The 19,395-nt window shown below is 40.8% G+C and overlaps 1 protein-coding gene across 1 annotated transcript in view; it reads right to left on the reverse strand.

Moving 5' to 3' along the window:
• Positions 1-18,964, reverse strand: part of syt1a (synaptotagmin Ia) — a 209,581-nt gene extending 190,617 nt beyond the window's left edge. Inside the window, exon 1 of the mRNA XM_084711478.1 lies at positions 18,829-18,964. The gene's annotated coding sequence lies outside the window, so the exon portion shown is untranslated. The remainder of the gene's footprint in view (positions 1-18,828) is intronic.
• Between the last annotated feature and the right edge of the window lie 431 nt (positions 18,965-19,395).

The following is a 19,395-nucleotide window of genomic DNA, read 5'->3' on the forward strand; positions in this document are numbered from 1 at the left end:
GGAATTCAGCATTTGGCTATGCAGCTTTGAGACTGGTCCTCTATGGAAAATACTTTGAACATATAACAGTAATCTAAAAATAGCAGCCATAGAATAGACATGACCATAATTATCTTTGTATTATTATAGTTATAGAGTTTATAATTATGATTACTGTAAATAGTCCATATTTCATGATATGCAAATTTTCAAGTGCAACCACTATGGAATATGGAAATATATGCAACTTAATTTTGCCATAGACACTAACACAAAATCTGGATCTGCTCCAAAATGTAATGGGTTCCTCTTTGGCCCATGCTACACCATCTTACCAAGTTTCATTAAAATCTGCTCAACACTTTTTCCTTGATCCTGCTGACACACAAACCAACAAAAAGCATGCAGAGACAGAAACAAAACCTCCTTTGCAGAGGTAACAAGAAAACATTTAGGCAACTCTGAAGGGTCGGGTGGAGGGCAACACACACCACCAGCATATGACACATATCAAAACACACACAACCATTTTTCACAGAGTAAACCACAAAACAGTTCATTTTGGTGCCCGTTGCCTTATAGTGAAGTGTAAGTTGAGATGATACTCGCTTATGAAAAGCTGCAGTCCTTTTGATAACTCCAAGATTGGCACATGTCAGTTACTGTACCTTGACTACTATATGGGCCATCCAATGTGCTTAACTGAGAAAGATGTTTCCAGTGTCAGCTTATTAGACAGCAGTTTGTTTCTATTTCGAAATAGGAGACATTTTCCTGGGTTTTTTTTTACAACAGGACAGGAGAGGGACCAGATGCAGCTAAGCAAATAAAACAGATGGATCAATCTTTGAGATGAGATGATTACAATTTATTTGTTTAATAAAGGATAAGTGATGCTAACACTGGTAAAATCATGAAGCTGAGACTTTGCATCATCAGACAATCATAAAAACATTAGCGTCAGTCTATGCAATAACCTGCCATCTATCATTCAGTTGCCCTGAAGCGTTCAACCTTTGTATTCTACACATACTGCAGAGATGACATCTTGTTTAGGTCTGAAAATGTGCTTAAAATGCAGCTTTGATGCCTCAAGAGGGCCACATGTCCCCAACATCACAAACCAAGCTGTTTTACTTGGGAATAAACTTTGCATCACACACAGACCCCAAAACATTCATCAATTGAAAACCATTCTGTTCCACCATTTAAGCAACGCCACGACTTTGATCTTGGTGCAATTTCCCCCCAGTCAAAAACTTTCTGGTTCTTTCATCTGAGCGGAGGCTGAACGAGGAACGCTGTCTGAAAACAGGTGTTCTGGTTGTTTGATGTTAGCCTGCGGTGGTCCGGCAGGTTTGGAAACATGAAGCAATCGCGACCCCATTCTGGAGGCCCACAACACACTCAACCCCCCCTCCTTCCTGTCTGATGAAGCAGCCAGGTGCCAAAAATACACGCAGCTGTGTTGAATAAAACATCTGACACACTGACTCCCTGACTGATGGCGGGACAGAAGGAGCTACCCTGGGGACGGAGGGGTCTGAGACTCGCTGCATTCATACTCTCAACTGATTACAGAAGTTAATGAGAAAGTTTGTATGAAGTTGGCTGTTGCGACAAGACTCAGCCTTTACTGCTACTGCTAGTGAAGTGAGGGAGGGAGCTGTTCCGAAGGCTGTGGTGCTGAATCTGACTCTGCTCCTACCTCTGTGGTTATTCACACAGTTAGCCTCCGCTCAGAGTCACTTGCACTGGGTGAGTGTCTTGTTTGCCACATACATGCAATACTATTGCTTAGCCACTTGGAAACTGCGTAATTTTCAGAGTTTTTAGTTACCTACTCTTACAGGAATATATCTAGAGATGCACCAGTCCAGTCAGTTTTCACCACCTGGAAACCTTTTTTAATTTGTGTAATGTAACAACTGACTTACAGCAATATCAGCCACAATACAGACACTGGATCAGACCCATCTCTCCATATTTTTCAACAAGACACAATGCATTTAAAATTACTTTCACATATATTTTATACTGTCATGCCCCCATGTCCCCAAATAGCTGAAAGTAAAAATTAAAGTATCAAAATTTAGAATAACACAATCTCAAGTCTCAAATTTTGTTGAAAGGTCTTTATAAACATGTTAAATTGAAATTGAGAAATGTTTAGAGTGTCGGTACTTTCTTGTTTTAAGATAATGCGAAAGCACAAAATTAACTGAAAGCTTAAATAAATAAACAAAATAACTTTAACTAAATAAAGTAAAAATAAATAAAACTAGCTAACAAAAATTTTAATTTGTACTGAAATGCCTGTGAAGGCATACTAAGCAATATTTTCCCCCAAAACATAACTTCTTTCAATCATCATTTAGGACAAAATGGAAGCTATAAGTGTCTGGCTGTATTTACGAAGAAGCTGCCCTCTGCTTGTATTTCCTTATTATTTCATTACTTTGCTCTGCGCGGACCTTTACCAACATAGGCGTTGGTATTTGACATCCTGTGAATGAGCCTCAACAATCAACTATCTTTCTGGCACCTTCACGAACAGCTCGGACAAATCTTACTGTTTCTACCTTTAAGCATATGGTTAATTAAACTTTTCAAAAAGGTGCAGGGAGCTGCCAGCAGCATTTCTCAAAGTTAACTGAAAATTTTAATTAAGCACAGCACAGCAGCCATCAGCGCTAATAAGCTATTACTCATGACTTGTAGCCAATAAGATACTGCTGTGGGTGGGACGACGAGTGAGACCACAGAATGGTGATTACAGACAGAGAGAATCGGCTACATCAGAGCCAAAGAGAACATTTTTAGAATAATTTAACTTATTGGCATTGACTTCAGCCATTAGAAAATCCCCCCAGATTCCATATAAACATAAAATGCTGAATACTGGATGCAATAATTGGCTGGGTCCATAATCAGTTGACCCCATAAAAAGTAAACTTTTTTGGTGGTGACAGTTTTTTCTAATATTGAATTTAAAAAAGCAATATATCACCTTGCTTACAGTATTAAAATATATCACAACATATTGAATCGGATTGAATAGTACAAATCGTATTGTCAGATACTTGCAAATACACAGCCTGAATAAACAAGGTCTTGTTGTGACAAGCAGAGCGCAAGGACCCTTGCAGTTTTATAGAAAAAAAAAGAGAAAGTAAACAAGTTGCTGAAAACAGCAACAAAGCTCTCCTAAATCAGTGCTTCCTAACCTTTTTTGTCTTGTGACCCTTTTAAAATTGTCTACTTGTGACCAATAGAGACCAGCTGCATATGTCCATCTGTGAACAAAAATATTTTTAATTGCCTTTAATTTTAACTTTTAAAGTCCTAAGAAGAAAAAAAAAATCTGTAATTGACTGGAGTGACTGACTAAAACACAGGCTAAAATATTCCATAGCTATATAGCCGAGTTGAGATCACATCATTTTCATACTCAAACCATTAGCTGACCCCCGTGCCCTGTATAGAAGCATCTGCTCATTTATTAAGGTCTTTCCTTAATTTGTGATTCATCTGTATGCATATATAATATTATATAATAGAAGCATTATATCATCACCCACTCTGATTAGAACATTCATTCACAGATAATAAAGGCATGTTTGGGCGGGGTTAGCAGTTCAAAGCAAGGCCCTGTAACATCACCCCACCGTGTCATTAACTAACCACATGCACACACTTCCTCTTCGTGACAGACGGCATCTCCGGGCCTGTGGAGGTCTGCCTCATAGGAAGTGAGAAAGTGGTGCACTTCCTACAAGGTTGAAATAGGACAAAACACAGCTATACACAGACAAACTGAGCATCGAGTTATTTTTATCAACAGGCAAAGGAGTCCTTTTGATCCACACGCTGGCACACAACCAAGACCCAAGACCAAGTGTATTTAGCTACATATCGATTCAACGTTTAAAAGACTAGTTCACTGGCTGTATCAGATTACAGGAGCCACTGCCCCCTTAAGCCTCTGAACAACACCAAATCCTGTTTTAAATAACATTACAAGATAAAGTGGGCTTAAGTATTTGGTTATTGTGAAGGGTTTAAAACACAAGAATCAGGAAAGCATCAGCATGATTCACTGAGTCTTCAGTGGTAAGTGCATACCCACAGACGATGCAAATTCAGTTAAAGAATCTGGGTCACATCAATAAATATTAGGTCTTTTATGTTAAAGGGACAGTTCAGATTTCAGATCATTTAAAGTAGGGTGGTAAAAGGTACTTAGCAATAGTCAGTGTATTATTTACAGTAGATGGCGGTCAGCACAGCCATATTTAGGAGAAACGGAGAGGGGCACCAGCACAGAACCTAAGTAATGTATTGTGGTGGACAGGGCCAGAAGCAAAACATATTTTAGCAACTTAAAAAGGTCCACATTAAAGGGGAAAAAAAGAAAATCAGTTGAAGTGTATTCTATATTTACGTTGCTTTACTTAGCCATCAGACAGCATTTTCTGATGGGAAACCACCATTATCTAAGCCAAATATCACTCACTCCAAACCAACCAAACTCCTTGGGTGGAATCAGTCATTTTACCTTGCAAAACATATCGCCTTACCGAGTTGCTCATCTGCCACTGCCTCGATCTGTCAGTTTGTCTTATTGTGTAACTTCAATGTTTTAAAAGGATAGTTTGGATTTAATACAGTTACACAAAAAATAACACAAACTAACTGATCAAGGCAAAAGTAGACCGGCAGCTCCCATGATCTGTGATGTAAAATTACTGATTTTGCTTCTGGTTGAGCAAGAGTGAGGGATATTTGGCTCATATAACTGTGGTTGGAAAAAGCTGTCTGACAGCAGTGTAAAGCCGTGAAAATATATTAAATATAGCATATACTTGAATTGATATTGATTTATTTTTTAGCAGACCTGTTTTAAAGTGGCTAAAATACGTTCTGTTGCTGACTTTGTCGACAGCAGTTCATGGCTTAGCTTACGTGCTGGTGCTCCTCTCTGCCTCTCTAAACTGGGGGTGTGCCAACCGGCATCTCCTGTAGGTAATACACTGATTATTTTTAAGAACCTCATACAATCCCACAAATAATCAGGTCTGGCATCTGTTCCAGTCATTCAAAGTTTGCAATGATGCCTCTGAGGCAGAACGTCAAGCTTAAAAACAGTGTCAAATAAGCGTCAAAGGAGATTTGGAAAAGCAGGTCAAAGCAGAAAATCATGATTTAGCCTCTGTGGGACAATTTTAACTAACATTAAATGAATGATATTACACTCCATGGGGAGAATGTATATCTTTTCCAGCTCTAAACATATTCATCCTATAAATTCACAGAACCAGGCACAGTCCTGTGTCCCATTTATACATGCATCCAGAGAAAGGATTATGTACCTAACATGAGACTGATGGACAGAGTGAGGGGAAGAGATAACAGAGGAGTGCAGGAGATAGGAGGAGGTAGACAGAGGGTAAACAGAGAGCCAGTTAGTATGTAGTGACCCCAAAGCTTGAGATGGAGTCATGAGTCACTGACTGTGTTTACTGTACACAGAGAGAGACAGCGAGACAACACGCAGGGACAACATCATTTACTGGAACACCTCTGATACGCGGGCTCAATCAGCAACTGGTGATTTGCTGTAAGGGGCAAGAAAAGTGGGTGTTTTCTTTCCAGAGAGGATATATTCTCCCGGGAGCAGAGCTAACGTCTTCTCACAGTAACATAAACTGCAAATACCAACAATAGGCACAGAGAAGACAGACCAGTGTACACACAATCAAGCCTAACAGTAACTTAACAGCTCGAGAGGGCTGAGATTTTAAGCTTCCCCAAATAAGATTCCTGACATATCAAATTAACTTTTCACTGCTTGACTGGTCAGGAGTGAATTGCTGATGAAAGTACAGTATCTCGATTTTTGCCTTTTCAGATTACAACGCAATTTGTGTTGGCTAAATTGGAATCTGTGTGCACCAATGTGGAACCAAGGGCAATTAAGAGATGTTAACAGGTCTTCGGAAATTAATGTGTCAACAGTGATGCCTTTTTTCGACACTCTGCGCCTTGTCCACATGTTATTCAAAAACTAAATTGTGAGATACTTAGTGCTGTTAATTTACACGCCAACTTTTTCTTCTTCTTTCCTTCTTTAAAGGGATAGTTTGAATTATTCATAGTGGGGTTAAATAAGGTACTGATCCACAGTCAACGTATTACTTTCTGTAGATGGCAGTTGCCATGCACCCAGTTAGAGAACCAGAAAGGGGCACCAGAACAGATGCTAAGTAATGAATCGCTGTGGACAGAGTCAGTAGCAAAACAGATTTTAGCCACTTAAAAAAGCAGTTGACCCGCAACTCCTGTGTTCTTTTCATGTAACATGACTGATTTGGCCTACAGAGTTTGGTTAGATATTTTGCTTTGGGAAGGTGTCATGTAACATACACATAAATAAATTAATAAAAATATAAATGAATACAGTGTCCTGTTAAAAAAAAGTCCACCTAAAAAATCAGTTTAAGTGGCTAAAACACCTTTTGTTGCTGTCCCTGTCCACATCAGTTCATTGCTTAGCTTCTGTGCTGGTACTCCTCTCTGTTGCTCCAAACTGAGGGCATGCCAACTGGCATCTACTCTAGGTAATACACCCTCACTTCAAATAATCCAAACTATCCCTTAAAAACAACATGAAATAAATAGATTGGGGCTGAAGTGTCTATGAAGTCGTGTTTCATCTGTGGAATCTCTCAGAGCTATCCTTGTTTGTCTGATTCTTGGGTATTTACAGATGAACAGATGAAGGTGTTGTTCCGAGAGTCTGTTACGCAACACTGTCTTGGCCACCAAACGTCATGTCTGATTCTCCAGAGGGACTGCCAGATTTCAGGTTGCAGCAGTATCTAGTGGCTGTGATGCCTCATCACACCCGCTCCTCCCAAATCTGCATAGCAAACAGTCCCCTGGTTGATCATAATGACGACAGCAGCTCCGGCCTGTTCACCATGAAAGATGTTGTGTTTATGGTTTCATAAAACTAAGTTGTTTATCGATTTAAAATGAGGACATGTAAAAGTAACAGGTCCACAGCCTGCACAGAAATATCTGTCTGTGTTTGTCTGGTGCTTGGGCCCCACGGGGGCTCTTAGCGGGGTTGGCCAGCCAGAGTAGGAGGACGGGATCCGGAGTTATTGATTGAAGCTTCTCATAATCTGTGAACAGGTCCAGAGGTGCTGCAGGGCTGATCGTGGCAGGGATGTTTGTGTGTGCCAGTGTGATGCTCTGACATGGAAGTTGCCCTTGCTGCTGCCACTGAATAGGCTTAGCACCTTTTCTGAAGAGCAGAGGAGTCTTGTGTGGCTGCCACAAAAATGGCTCATTATGTTACACAGAGAAACAGACAGAAATTCTTATATATCAAAAGGATTTGATTTCAGGTTTTGGTAAAGAATTCTACTCAGTGCAGAATTAATCAATGAAAACAAGCTGCTTCAATGATTTTGAACTGCAGAGTGAGTCTAATTGTTGGTATGGGAAACTGGTATTGCTTCTCCAGTCTCTTTGTGCCATCTCAGTGCTAACATGTTGGTTGTCGACTCTTTTCACAGTAACTCGGCTCACCGAGCTTGTTAGAGGATGTCTGCACCTTCATGACTGATCACATGGCTTCTAAATCTTGATTTCCTTCAGTTGTCTTTGTCACTGCTCCTCTGCAACCATTACTGTTATTCTTACACCCTTGGTTTTGGTATCAGTGGTCACTGTCACGCTTTGCCTTCCAGTAAAAGTACACTGTACAGTGAAACACAGAGACTTTCAAGGGTCTATTCAGCCAAATTAGGTCTGTACCAACTGTTTTTTTTTTACATTCAAAGCTTCTATTGAGGTTTTCGAATGAATCTTTGCATGTCTGTCATCATATTTTATGACAGCATCACCCAAAAAAATCCTTGAACAAAATCCTCAATTTGAATAAAATGATTCATCAGATTAAGTGAGTTGTGTTTTTTTAAATAAATCATCTTTATTTAATGAACATAACTTTCATCAAGATAAATATAATTTATGGTGCTGGTAGATTTCTGCTAGTCCGCCCAGACAATACAAACAGATTTTCTGACCACAGTGGAAAGCTTGTTTTAGAAAGGGTAAATGATGGCAAATACGGACTGTGGCAGAATATTTCATTAGTCTACAACTGTAAATTTCTTCAATTAATTTTGACTTTTGGACTTATAATGCTCTGGAGTTATTTGACGTTATATTGTTTGCTAAGAAAGTGGAGGACCCTGGTGAGCAAAGCCCTCTTGAGCGGGCAACTATGACACCAAAGCATCTAAGAAGGAATGGGTGGAAATATTTTGGTTCTACACCATAGATGGCCAGGTTACTAATAAAGCTGTTAGCTGACTTCGTACAAAGCAACTGCCTGGGGCATGGGTGACCAGGGGATAAATACAGAGTAAAACAATGAAGTGACAGGGATATGATTTATGTCAATGACCTAAACAAACAACAGTTAGCTGATGTTATGATGCCAACCTTTATTTCACTAAAATTCAATGTGAATGGTTTTATATCAGTTGGTTCTCCGATTATTGTTATTTTATAGTAATGATGGGGTGGGAATGCATGAACTTTTTTGAGCTTCTAAAGGGAGGCATGCCAGAAAAAGTTTGGGAACCACTGACCTAACCCAGTGCAGGTGAATGAAATTGTGTTTGTGGTAGTTTAAGCACCAAAAAATTATCTGGAAACAGTGTCCCAGTTGCAATAGCTATTGGAAGTTGCAATAGCTAATCAACAGATCTTGACGTGACCAGTCATATTCTGTGTGTTTGTGTGTGATTTGACAGCATTAAGGTTCACGAATATTCAGCCTAGGCACTGGGCACAACTTTTAATTGGAATACTTGTTGTTAATGGCAGCAGCACTACAGAGTTTGTTTTGCAGTGCACAATGCATGCATAATCCACATTTGTAAGTGGCTGCCTCTTCATTAACAATGTTTAAGAAATGAATGTGAGGAAATCCATCATTATCGCAACTCGCAATCACCAAACCCTACAGCGGGTGCAAACTCATAATCTTGGGCAATTTGCATATGCAATTAGTGTAAGCTTCAAGGAAAGGATATGATTGACAGGACTGAAATGTTTTGCCTAGTTGGTCTGATTGAACCCAATTTAGAGAGTAACCACGGTCGACTTTATGAGGAGTGTTTTGTACTTTGTATCTCTCAAGCCACTTTGAGAAACTACAGCAAACAAGTGACAATGTTGTTTGACAGCTTGACCTCAAATCCCCTATTACAGCAAATATGTCCAAGAGACAGAATTTGCTCACCAATTTTTTGGTTGACAGCACTTTATTACCCTGACACTTCCACTTTTCTGGTGCACACAGAAACAAAAGTCAGGAAATTCTTCACTTGTATGACACCAGGACTATTTCTCAGGATGGTTTTGAAAATTCTGTTGCCATGCTAAGAAACACAAAAAATCACGCTGCCAGTTTGACAGAATTTCATTTCAGAGGAAACACAGACGGACATGGGAGGCAGTCTTTAACACAGCTCCTGTCTTCCTTTCTGTCTCATTTTTCCCCTCTCTCCTCCTGAAGGTTACTCATCTGGTGGTGGAGTCAAAATCAATGGCAAGAACAGGGCAGACGGTTAAAGGCTTGCGTTGAATCTCTTGCCTGCGTGCATATGGGACGTGAGGGGGACAGCCATGTTTCATTATAAATTCAAGGCCAATGTGTTCCCAGAGAAGGATAGCAGGATGTCAAGGTAATGAGTTAATTTAGGAGATAAGGAACAGCAAATGTAATCTCTGAAATTTCACCAGCGGCAAAATGGCTCCTCAAGCCTCAAGTCCATCCTATCAAACAGTGGGGCAAAAAAGTCACTCATTATCATGATAGTCTTAACTATCGTTTCTATAAAGAGCAGTAAATAAGGGTAATCATCCTCTCAAAATATAGTAAAGTTTACCCTGATGATTCATAGTAAAGATCCTATTAAACCCTCTGGTGTGAGTAGCGGTTAGCTTCAAATACTTCAGCTTAAGATGCTAAGTGCAGGAGTCAAACAGCTTAAGAGAGCACAATAATTTCTGCCGCTATCGCAGACCACAGACTACCCAGTACGCCAGCATTATATCAAATTTAAGCAGATGCCTAGTTATTATCCCCAAGTGGGCCGGGTTGGCCCCATGGTGCTGTGGTAATGAGTGTTTTTTCGTCTGACTGGGTGGACATGTTTGGGAAGAAAGCCCTCTGTCTGCCCCCCAAGACGCTTGGCTCTGAGAATGAACTCTGCACAGCATGGATCTATATGCCACTGCATTTGCATCATCCTTCACAGGAGCCCCAAACATGTCAGGCTGCTCCATTTTTCAAGGATGAAGGGGTTGGTAAATGGCAGAGTAAACAAGAAGAGTGGAAATTGAGGCCACTTGCTGTTATATCGCTCCCATCTTTTGAGCTGTGGGCTTTTGCTGGTTGTGCTATTATTCCAGCAATTGACTCTGGCTGTGCTGGTTGGCAGTTCTCTCAAGTGAAAACATTCCTGTAGTTGAGAGTGTAATACTATGCAACATTTTTTTTTTTTTTTTGAGCAGCTGCTAAAAAGGGGGACCACCTCCAGAAGGAGCGGGGGACAGCGGCAAGAGCAGCTTATGAAGATAACCAGACAGATCGTGTAGACCGATGTACAGAGCTCACACGTGTCATCTACAGTACAGTGCTAATGGGTGAGGAAGAGCATGGGGGAGGCGGCTGGCATGACAACCTACAGCAGGCAGGAGACTTGGTTGCCATGGCGACAAACAAGGATGTTTGCATCAGAGGCAAATCTCAGTGGTCGGCAGTGGAGGGCACACATGCCGCTCGACTAACAGTAATGGAGAATCGTCGGGGCCAGAGATGAGAAAAGGTGGGGTGAAAAGGGAGGAATGCCTTTTCCTTATCACTCAGCGTTCCCTCACAATCTCTTTTCCACAGCAGGGCTGAGCCACGCTGTAGGAGGGGGGTTCCTGTGTAACAGGGAAACAAGGACTCACTGGTTCAACAGCTAATGATACGTCTTGCTTTGCTGTAATAGAGAGAAGAATTAAATCATCGCCACAGAAGGGTCACTTGAAAATATTAAGGCTGTAACGCTGATTATGTGCCTATGCATTTATTCTGTTTAATCCATCCACAGTGAATTTAATGAGCATGCAATGACCTTGATTGGTAGCGAAACAATACAGCAATACTGTGACTCTTCAGCTCAATGTGCACTCAGCTGACAGGGAAACGGAAAATGAAAGAGGCAATAAGTTGTATATCTGTGACAACATGTTGAAATTATTGTGATGTATTTTAAATCCACCAAGGTCATTTGTGTCACGGACAGGGCGGCGCAGGGTGACACTGATTTTAATTGCTTTTTTTTAATCCATCGTGCCACTGTATCTTGCACACGCTACTGGGTGTCGTGTTGCTTTATGACTCATGCATCCTCCAAGGGCACCCAGAAGCAGCGAGCGAGCTGTAGCAGAGCCAAGAGGCAACTTATTTGGACATAGTTTTCACTGTTTCCCCTCGTTGTGCTGACATATTTTCAGGGGACCCCGACAGAGGCTCTGGAGGATTGTGAAAAGCTGTAAAAACACAATTAACCTTTTCTGTTGCAGATAAGACTCAGCATGATGCTTAAGTTGCCAATGTGTCATTTTGCACAAATTGATGCATTTGCCTTTGTGACACTCGGTCTGGATACTCAATTTCCCCCAAAAAATATTGCAGCTGTTTTAGCCTTACAAACTCATGAATGGGAAATGAACAATAGACACTAGTAATTTGGAGTCTAGGCTCATATCCATGCTGACACTTACACTGTCAATACAGAGTGGCTAAAGCAACAGGGGACCATAGTGGAGCACCTCTAATCTAATCATTTCAGACAAAGAAAACTGAGCAACGTGAGCCAAAATGACAATTACACAAAGAACACCAGTTGGTAAGGTTATTACTGACATTACCCTGGAGGTAAGGTGGCAGGTCCTCCTCTATTTTCTTTCTCTCTAAGCTACTGCCTTGATATCAGCATGTCAAGCCAGTGTATCATGGGATGCCCCTATGTGTCTTTAGGGCTATGCACGATTATTTCAGGTAAGCACAGGAAGAGAGGGATGGCCTTTTTTTAAATGCCTTATTACATTCATGAAACATTGAAAATGTCCTCCCGGGCTTCTTTTTTATGCCGCATGCCCTTCAGTAATAATTAATCTACTCTTTCATTAGGCAAAGGGGATGTTTCGCCCACTATGTACAGGCGAGGCTGGGGGCTCAGGAGGACAGACACAGAGCACACGGGGCAAGACCTGTGTCCATCCACAGTCCCACACACCCAGATGGTATTAATCTCTAATAACTTCCCCACAAAGCACCTTCGGGCAGCAGCGGGAGAAATGCTACGCGTAGATGATGCGTTTTACCAGCGCTAAGTATGAATCAGGATATTAAAAAATTGTAGGAGGGCAAAAGCAATTTCCCCCTAAAGGGGATTTTAAAATTACAGCTCTCAGACTGGAAGTAAGTTCTGCCATAAAATTATTTTCTCCTCCTTACCTATCACAATGTAACACCTGCCCTCAGCCACCATCGCTATACATGTAACCTAAAATAACTTCTGTAAATGAAAGTCTTTCCGATAGACAGTTACAACAAAGCCATGAAATAAAGCCTCCTTAAATACACTTTATATATGCAATTGTAATTTACAACAGGCAATTCTGGATATACATAAAGAGATGGATTGACAAAATGAACACTACCTTGTAATATTATTTTTTTGTTAAGATTTTCCTTGGGAAGACAAACCTGAATGTAGTCATTGTAACATTAATTCATTCTGACTAGTCTGAAGCCTTTCACTTACACTGCATTTAATTAAGCAGACTGTTGTCGAATCTGCAAACCGAGGCAGACATATCTAACACTGGCCTCATTAGACATTGTTCAGGCTGGCGTTGATCCCTTCCGACTCACTGCGACTTAACAGCAATAGTTTTGGCCATGCTGCTGCTGACAAATATGAATTTAACTGCAGTGGCACACAGCTGTAAGAATAGGCCTTTGTCGCAGACGGAACAATGCTTTAGTTCTTCTGCACAAATGAAAACTCGCTTCTAAGCCTTGTTCCATTGTGAGGAGGTCCCACTCATGCTCTGTTAAATTCAGCAGCTTCACACCATGTGACGTTACACTGTCAAATAAGCTGGATGGTGGAGCTGGGTGAGAGAACTTTTGTGAGGTGTTTTTTTTTTTTTTTTTTCAAAACTTCCACCTTTTTTGGAACATGTTTCAGGCATCAAATTTAGAATGAGTGTATGTTTACAAAAAAAACAATAAAGTTAATCAGTTTAAACATTAAATATCTTGTCTTTGTACTGTATTAAGTTGAATATAAGGTTGAAAAGTAAAACACTACACTCTGCTTTTACTTAGTTTTAACACAACGGCCCAACTTTTTTGGAATTGTACAAAACAGTGTAACTACCTAATTTAATGGCATCATGTTTGTAAGAATATGCTTGTTTCTCCATTTAGCTCTGTCAATACAACGTGTATGTGTGTATTTGTAAGAGCGTGTGTGGATTGATCATGTAATCTGAGTCTTATCTCGGTAGGTCTACAGAGATCAAGCAGTCCTGAGTTCTACACACCCTGTCAAACACAACTTAGACCAAATCTAATGAGCCTATCAGTGTCAAGTCTTTAAAACAACGCTGATACCAGTTAGCCAAGCAATAAAAGGTATAAGTAGGACGCTCTCTAATTAGTGCCTTATTACTGCATGAAAGATTAAATTTAGGATGGTCTCTGTAAAACATTTTTCAGACACAAAGTGACAAATTCAGGAAGCTGATGTTAATGTCAAACTGAAGTGAAGAGGCAGAATAATTTTGTTTCTTCTGAATCTTACTGCGATAACTGTTGCCATTTCAGATTTAGACCTGATTGTTTCCATAAGTTTGATTGTGACTAAAGTGCTACTTACCATAGTGATATGAATCTTGCTTGCATGGACTTAAAAGTTTAAGACCAAAAACACGTTGTTAAAAGTTAATCTATGTGGCCCGGCTTCATCATTAAGCACTTACGAAGATTTTGCATAAGCAGTTAAGTGAATGAGCATGATTGAAATATGGTTCAGGGCTCTGGATGAAAATAAGATGCTTTCATTGCCAAAAGAATATTCAATTTCACAATAATTTTGTTTATTTAATCAAGTTAGGCCAATGAGTCTGAGTGTCAAACTGTCACAACAATCTCACTAGTTTTGACCCTGAAAAGAAATCTGTCTGAACTATCAAATAAACTCAACATTTGAAGCTGTGTACTTCAATGGAAAAGACAAGATACTAACATATTTGCATATAGGAGAAATTTAGACTGCATATGAAAAGGTAAGCCAACATATGTCCAATGTAAACGCACTGCAGGCATGTTTAATTTGTAAAACAAAATCAGAGAAAATGATCTCGCTCAGTAATGCCATGCTGGCTCACTAACAGGCAGTGTTCAACATTTCATTTCCATGAAGAAAACAAACACAGTTGATAGGAAACTGTGTGGAGTCATGTTTATTTCGAGTAATCAAAACACTGTGCAAGTTTTTATTTCATTTCATATGTAATGACAGAAGAAATACGTTTGAAGAATGATGCATGTCAACTTTGTTGCAATGTTCATTTTTTATATACAGAAAGGTGCTTGCAACGAACCTATGTGTTTTAAAATGTAATGGCATTGATTCATGATTGACTGTGGTAGAGCTGAACAGTTAATTGAAAAATTATCTAATGAAATATCAAAATCACAGAGGAAAAGGAAAAACGTGTAACCAAACCACAATGCAATGCAGAGCTGCGACAATAAGTCAAGTGATCAATTAGCTGATGAAACAAGTTACCAATGATTTTGATTAATTGGTTCAGTCAGTTTTCAAGCATAATTGTCAAGCATTTGCTGGTTCCAGATTTGTTGCTTTTCTTTGTCAATTATGATAGTAAATAAAGAGTCCTTGGTTTTTGGGTTGTCGGCTGGTCAGAAGAAGCCATTTGAAGAGGTCACACACAACATGTCATTGTTTTTTACATTTTTTCAGACAAAACAATTAATTGTGAAATTAATTGGCAGATTAATCAATTGAAATATATACTAAAAAAAAAAAAAAACGTTAGTTATAGTCCCATTGTAATGCAGTGCTGCAGAAATGTCCTGGCCTACAAATCTTATTATCCAGATGTAAGACAAAAATTTTGTTTGGTACAGACACCAGCAAATGTCACATCATCATGAACGGACATAGGTTAAAAAAAAAACAGTTAGAGATTCAACAATGATCACTGCCAATAATTGTAAATCATATTGCAGTAACAATATCTCTCAAAATGGCCGTAATGTTTTGTTGTTGTTTTTTTACCATATCAAGCAGCCCTAGACTGTCAATCAATAATCAACTCCAAAGGACTCCATCATTTTATACCCAAATGAGCTTCTTCAAAATCTATAATCCTGTATATGTAATGGCTGTATTACCAACAACTATGATGATACTCGGATGATGAGATGATAATTATAGGGAGGTACATGGACATCTACAACAATTCTAACAAGAGCAGCGAATAAAAAAAAAAAACTAGTCCTGGGGCATCCATCTCCACCAGCATGAGTCGGCCACTGTGGTGACAGTGTCACTGATCTGTGCATGGCCCTCCTCACAGCCTGCACCCACTACCAAATGGCCACACAAGGTCAAATCATAAGAGACACTATTTATATCCTCCATTTTGTATTGCTATCCAGAGCAGAAACAAATGCCCGCCCTTTTCTCTTTACTGTCCTGCTGCTTCTGTTACACTTCCCACTTTCCTGTCTCACTTCCTTTCCTTGCATCATCTAATAGACTGATCATAAGTGAGAGGCTTCAACCAAATGCAGAGTAATCTTGGCAGATGCCCTTTGTATCCTGATGGCCTTTGGCTGTTTGAAAAGTTCAGTCTAGATAACTCAGCCCCGACAAAAGGTTAGCACTGCTTGGACATCAGACTTTGGGCCTGTACTTCTCATTAATAGCTCTTTAACGATACAATATGCTCTTATCCGACCAACTTCTCTTTGGTTGCACAATCAGTAGTTTTACAAGGAGAGAAGCTCTCCTTAATCCATTACTGTCACAGGGCGGGGCATAGACAGACTTGATTTAAAGTATTTTTAAATAAGAGGCTGTTTACTCAACATTTATTTGGCTCCAAAATAACTGACACCATGTACCAGGACTAATCGCTACATCAGTCCCCAACTTCAGAGGACGGAAGAGCTGAGTTGATAAAAACTTTATTTTTGATGAAAACATGAGCGGTTATTTTACTCAGTAAGGGACAGTTCAAGATCAATGATAAATCAATACCAGCTGTCCGTGAACCAACGTCAAACCTGAATGCTTAAAAGTTTTGACATTTTTAATGTTGTTTTAGTGTGTATTTTGTAGGTTAGCCTGTGGGACATGGTGTTAGCAAATTTCACAGTTAATGTGGCTACTACAAACTCTACATGATATGAACTGTGATATAACAGCTGGTAAACTACGCTGCGTTGCTCTTGTTGTTTTCTTCTTTAGTCAGGATGCTTCAAGTAACGCAGGGTAGCGAGGAAAATAAACAGCAGAATCTCAGATTATGCCTTTGATTTGTATTAATGAAACTGAAAGCTCATTTTATTAGACTTTACTGTCAATATTGTAATGGTGACACCCCTAATTAGCACACGCCCTGAAAGTAACTATATAGCTACCTGTGAAAAAGTAATGGTCTAACTGTAGGAAATCATTTGGTTGGCAACACTGTGTAACTCTTTAAAGATCAACAGATCATTGGTTTTATCAGACTCTGCCTTTGATTTCAATTATTGAAACTGATAGCCCATTTCATTCAATTTCCAATTAATACTGTAACTGTGACACCCCTAATTAGCACCCATTTAGGATACCAATTAGCATGCCCTCAGAACACTGTGGTTCACTTAGGTAATCTAGAGATAATGTGCATATTTTTTCCCCTATCAACCAATCAATAAGTTAGAGTAGGAGTTAAGAGTGAGAATTTCAGACAACCAACATTTTCTTTGGTTGACTACAGTCCTATAAAGTTTGGTGTAACTAAGATCACAGGATGAAGTGCAGACCTTTCACAGCCAAAAAAAAAAAAAAAAAAAAAAAAAGAAGAAGAATCTCACTCGAGCTTCATCGTGACCCAAACTCATATCACACAATTTCCAAAAAGTCCCAGGTGATGATTGCACTCAGTCAGGGGTTCCTTTCTTTGAAAGCCATGAACATGAAAAACACCCTCGAGGTGTTTCAAAAAGCTATTGCCAGCCAACAGTCCACGCTGCATCCATCAGAGCAGGCACAGCCTCAGCCTGTCTGATTCAGTTAGTGCTTATGAAATGGAGCATCTGCAGAAGCTCCCAGAGAGTATGTAAACATAAGCTCTGCCTTGGGAAATGAGCTGAGGGGTCATTTAGATTTGGGTGTGGGAAGCATGGAGTGCTGCCTCGCTCTCACTCTCTGTCACCTGGTAACAGTTTGACACACGGGAGCTTCCTGGCTAATGTATTCTGAGCACTGGGCTAAACAGCAACACCTGAGCAAACCCTCCCCCCCACCCCACCCCTCCCTTTTCTCTCTCCCTGGTTGCATTGGCTGATCCTGCCTCCTGAGATATTAGGTAATCCAGGAGCAGGCGAGAGGTGATAGGCCACCTGTCTTTTAACAACACCGTGCTACAATCACCACGGATATGCTTGACATGTTTGCAGAGAGCCAGGAGCCATCCATTCCATGTGCACTGTGCAGTAGCCATTTGGCGCTCTATCAGTTAACCTGTGGGAAGTGATAAGCCTCCTTTAGAGAAACGGGGGAGGTTCCCACCAATCACAACAATAGCAGAGATATTGGGTAACATATGGAACTCAAGGGGCTTTTCAATTGTATCTGCTCACTCACTGTATAGACTCCTAAGCTTAAAAGATTGTGACTCTGAGGATGAATTCATTATCAGTGGTGAGTTTGTAGAATAAATTATCAGCACAAGGTACAGTCAGGAACAAAAGCATGCAGGAGAAAAGTCACAGACAGAGAGGGATGTCTTGTTCCCTTTTCAAATGGTATTACAGCTCATTTCCGAATCAATAGCTTGCCTCTTTCCTCCCTGCCCAAGATAAACCCATCACAATTGAAGGATGGAGGAGAGTGGAGAAAAAAGAAAAGACAGGGCACCACCAGAGCCACAGCCGGCCCATTTTATCTGATGGAGAGAAAGAGGTGAACAAACGGAGGGATTAGCTTCCATGAGATGAAAGCAGCTGCTCCTCTTCCATCTCCATTCCCCTCCCCTTCTCGTCTCTCCTCTCCTCGTCTCTCCATCCGCCCACACATCCACACCGTGGTCTCCCCTCACAACCAGAGACATGCTCTATATGTTGTAGCCGATGTGCTGTCACCAGCTGCGCTCCACCCTGTACCTAAAGCAGTCTCACATAAAGCACGAAAAGCCTGTCAGTGCACATGGCGGTGAAAGGCGCGTCGAAAAGGGGCGCCAAAATTAGTGTCAGGGAGAAGGGTTGGGAGTTGTAGCAAAGTGCACTTCCCCTGTGGCACTCTCAAAGCGCCCACCCTTCCTGATTATGTCACCTAGACACGATACATCAACACACATCAATTCCACTGCAAAAACACACTCGCACACCAACAAGAGGCACCCTGTTTCTTTGTAACTTCTGGGGCAGCCCAGAGAGGAAATGTGCGCTCTTACCTGGCAACAACAGCACACCTTCAGCTCCAAAATCTGCTCGCCCTGACAAGCAGGCACGCTCATCTGGAGTAGTGAGTCTTGGAGAGAGAGAGAGAAAGAGAGAGCGAGAGAGAGAGAGAGAGAGAGAGAGAGAGAGAGAGAGAGAGAGAGAGAAAGAGAGAGTGTGTGTGTGTGAAGCTGAGAGAGAGAGAGAGGAGAGAGAGAAAGGGAGGGAAAGTGAGAGGTGGAGCCTGGTTGGATGAGAGAAAGAGGGCTGGATGATGACTCTGTCTGCCGTCTATACAGCCAGTCTTGTGGGAGCAGTGTGGATGGCGCTAGATCATCTTCTGTTCAAACACACACGGCGGACGCACCTCATGAAAGGCTGGGAGAAAGAAATCCAGGGGCAGAGAACAGGGGAAGGGGGAGGAGGAGAGACAGGAGAGATTCTGGGCTGTTTAAGCCAGCATCGTCACGCGGCAGTTCCTAGGAATCCCTCCAGTAAGAGGGGCACTGCATCACTGAGTCCTTGGCTGTGATTGGCTGGGTGGTGGGGAGACGCCAAGGATGGTGGGCAACGCCGAGTAA

This window comes from Lutjanus erythropterus, chromosome 22 (genome assembly GCF_056507025.1).
Source record: "Lutjanus erythropterus isolate fLutEry1 chromosome 22, fLutEry1.hap2, whole genome shotgun sequence".
NCBI lineage: Eukaryota > Metazoa > Chordata > Actinopteri > Lutjaniformes > Lutjanidae > Lutjanus > Lutjanus erythropterus.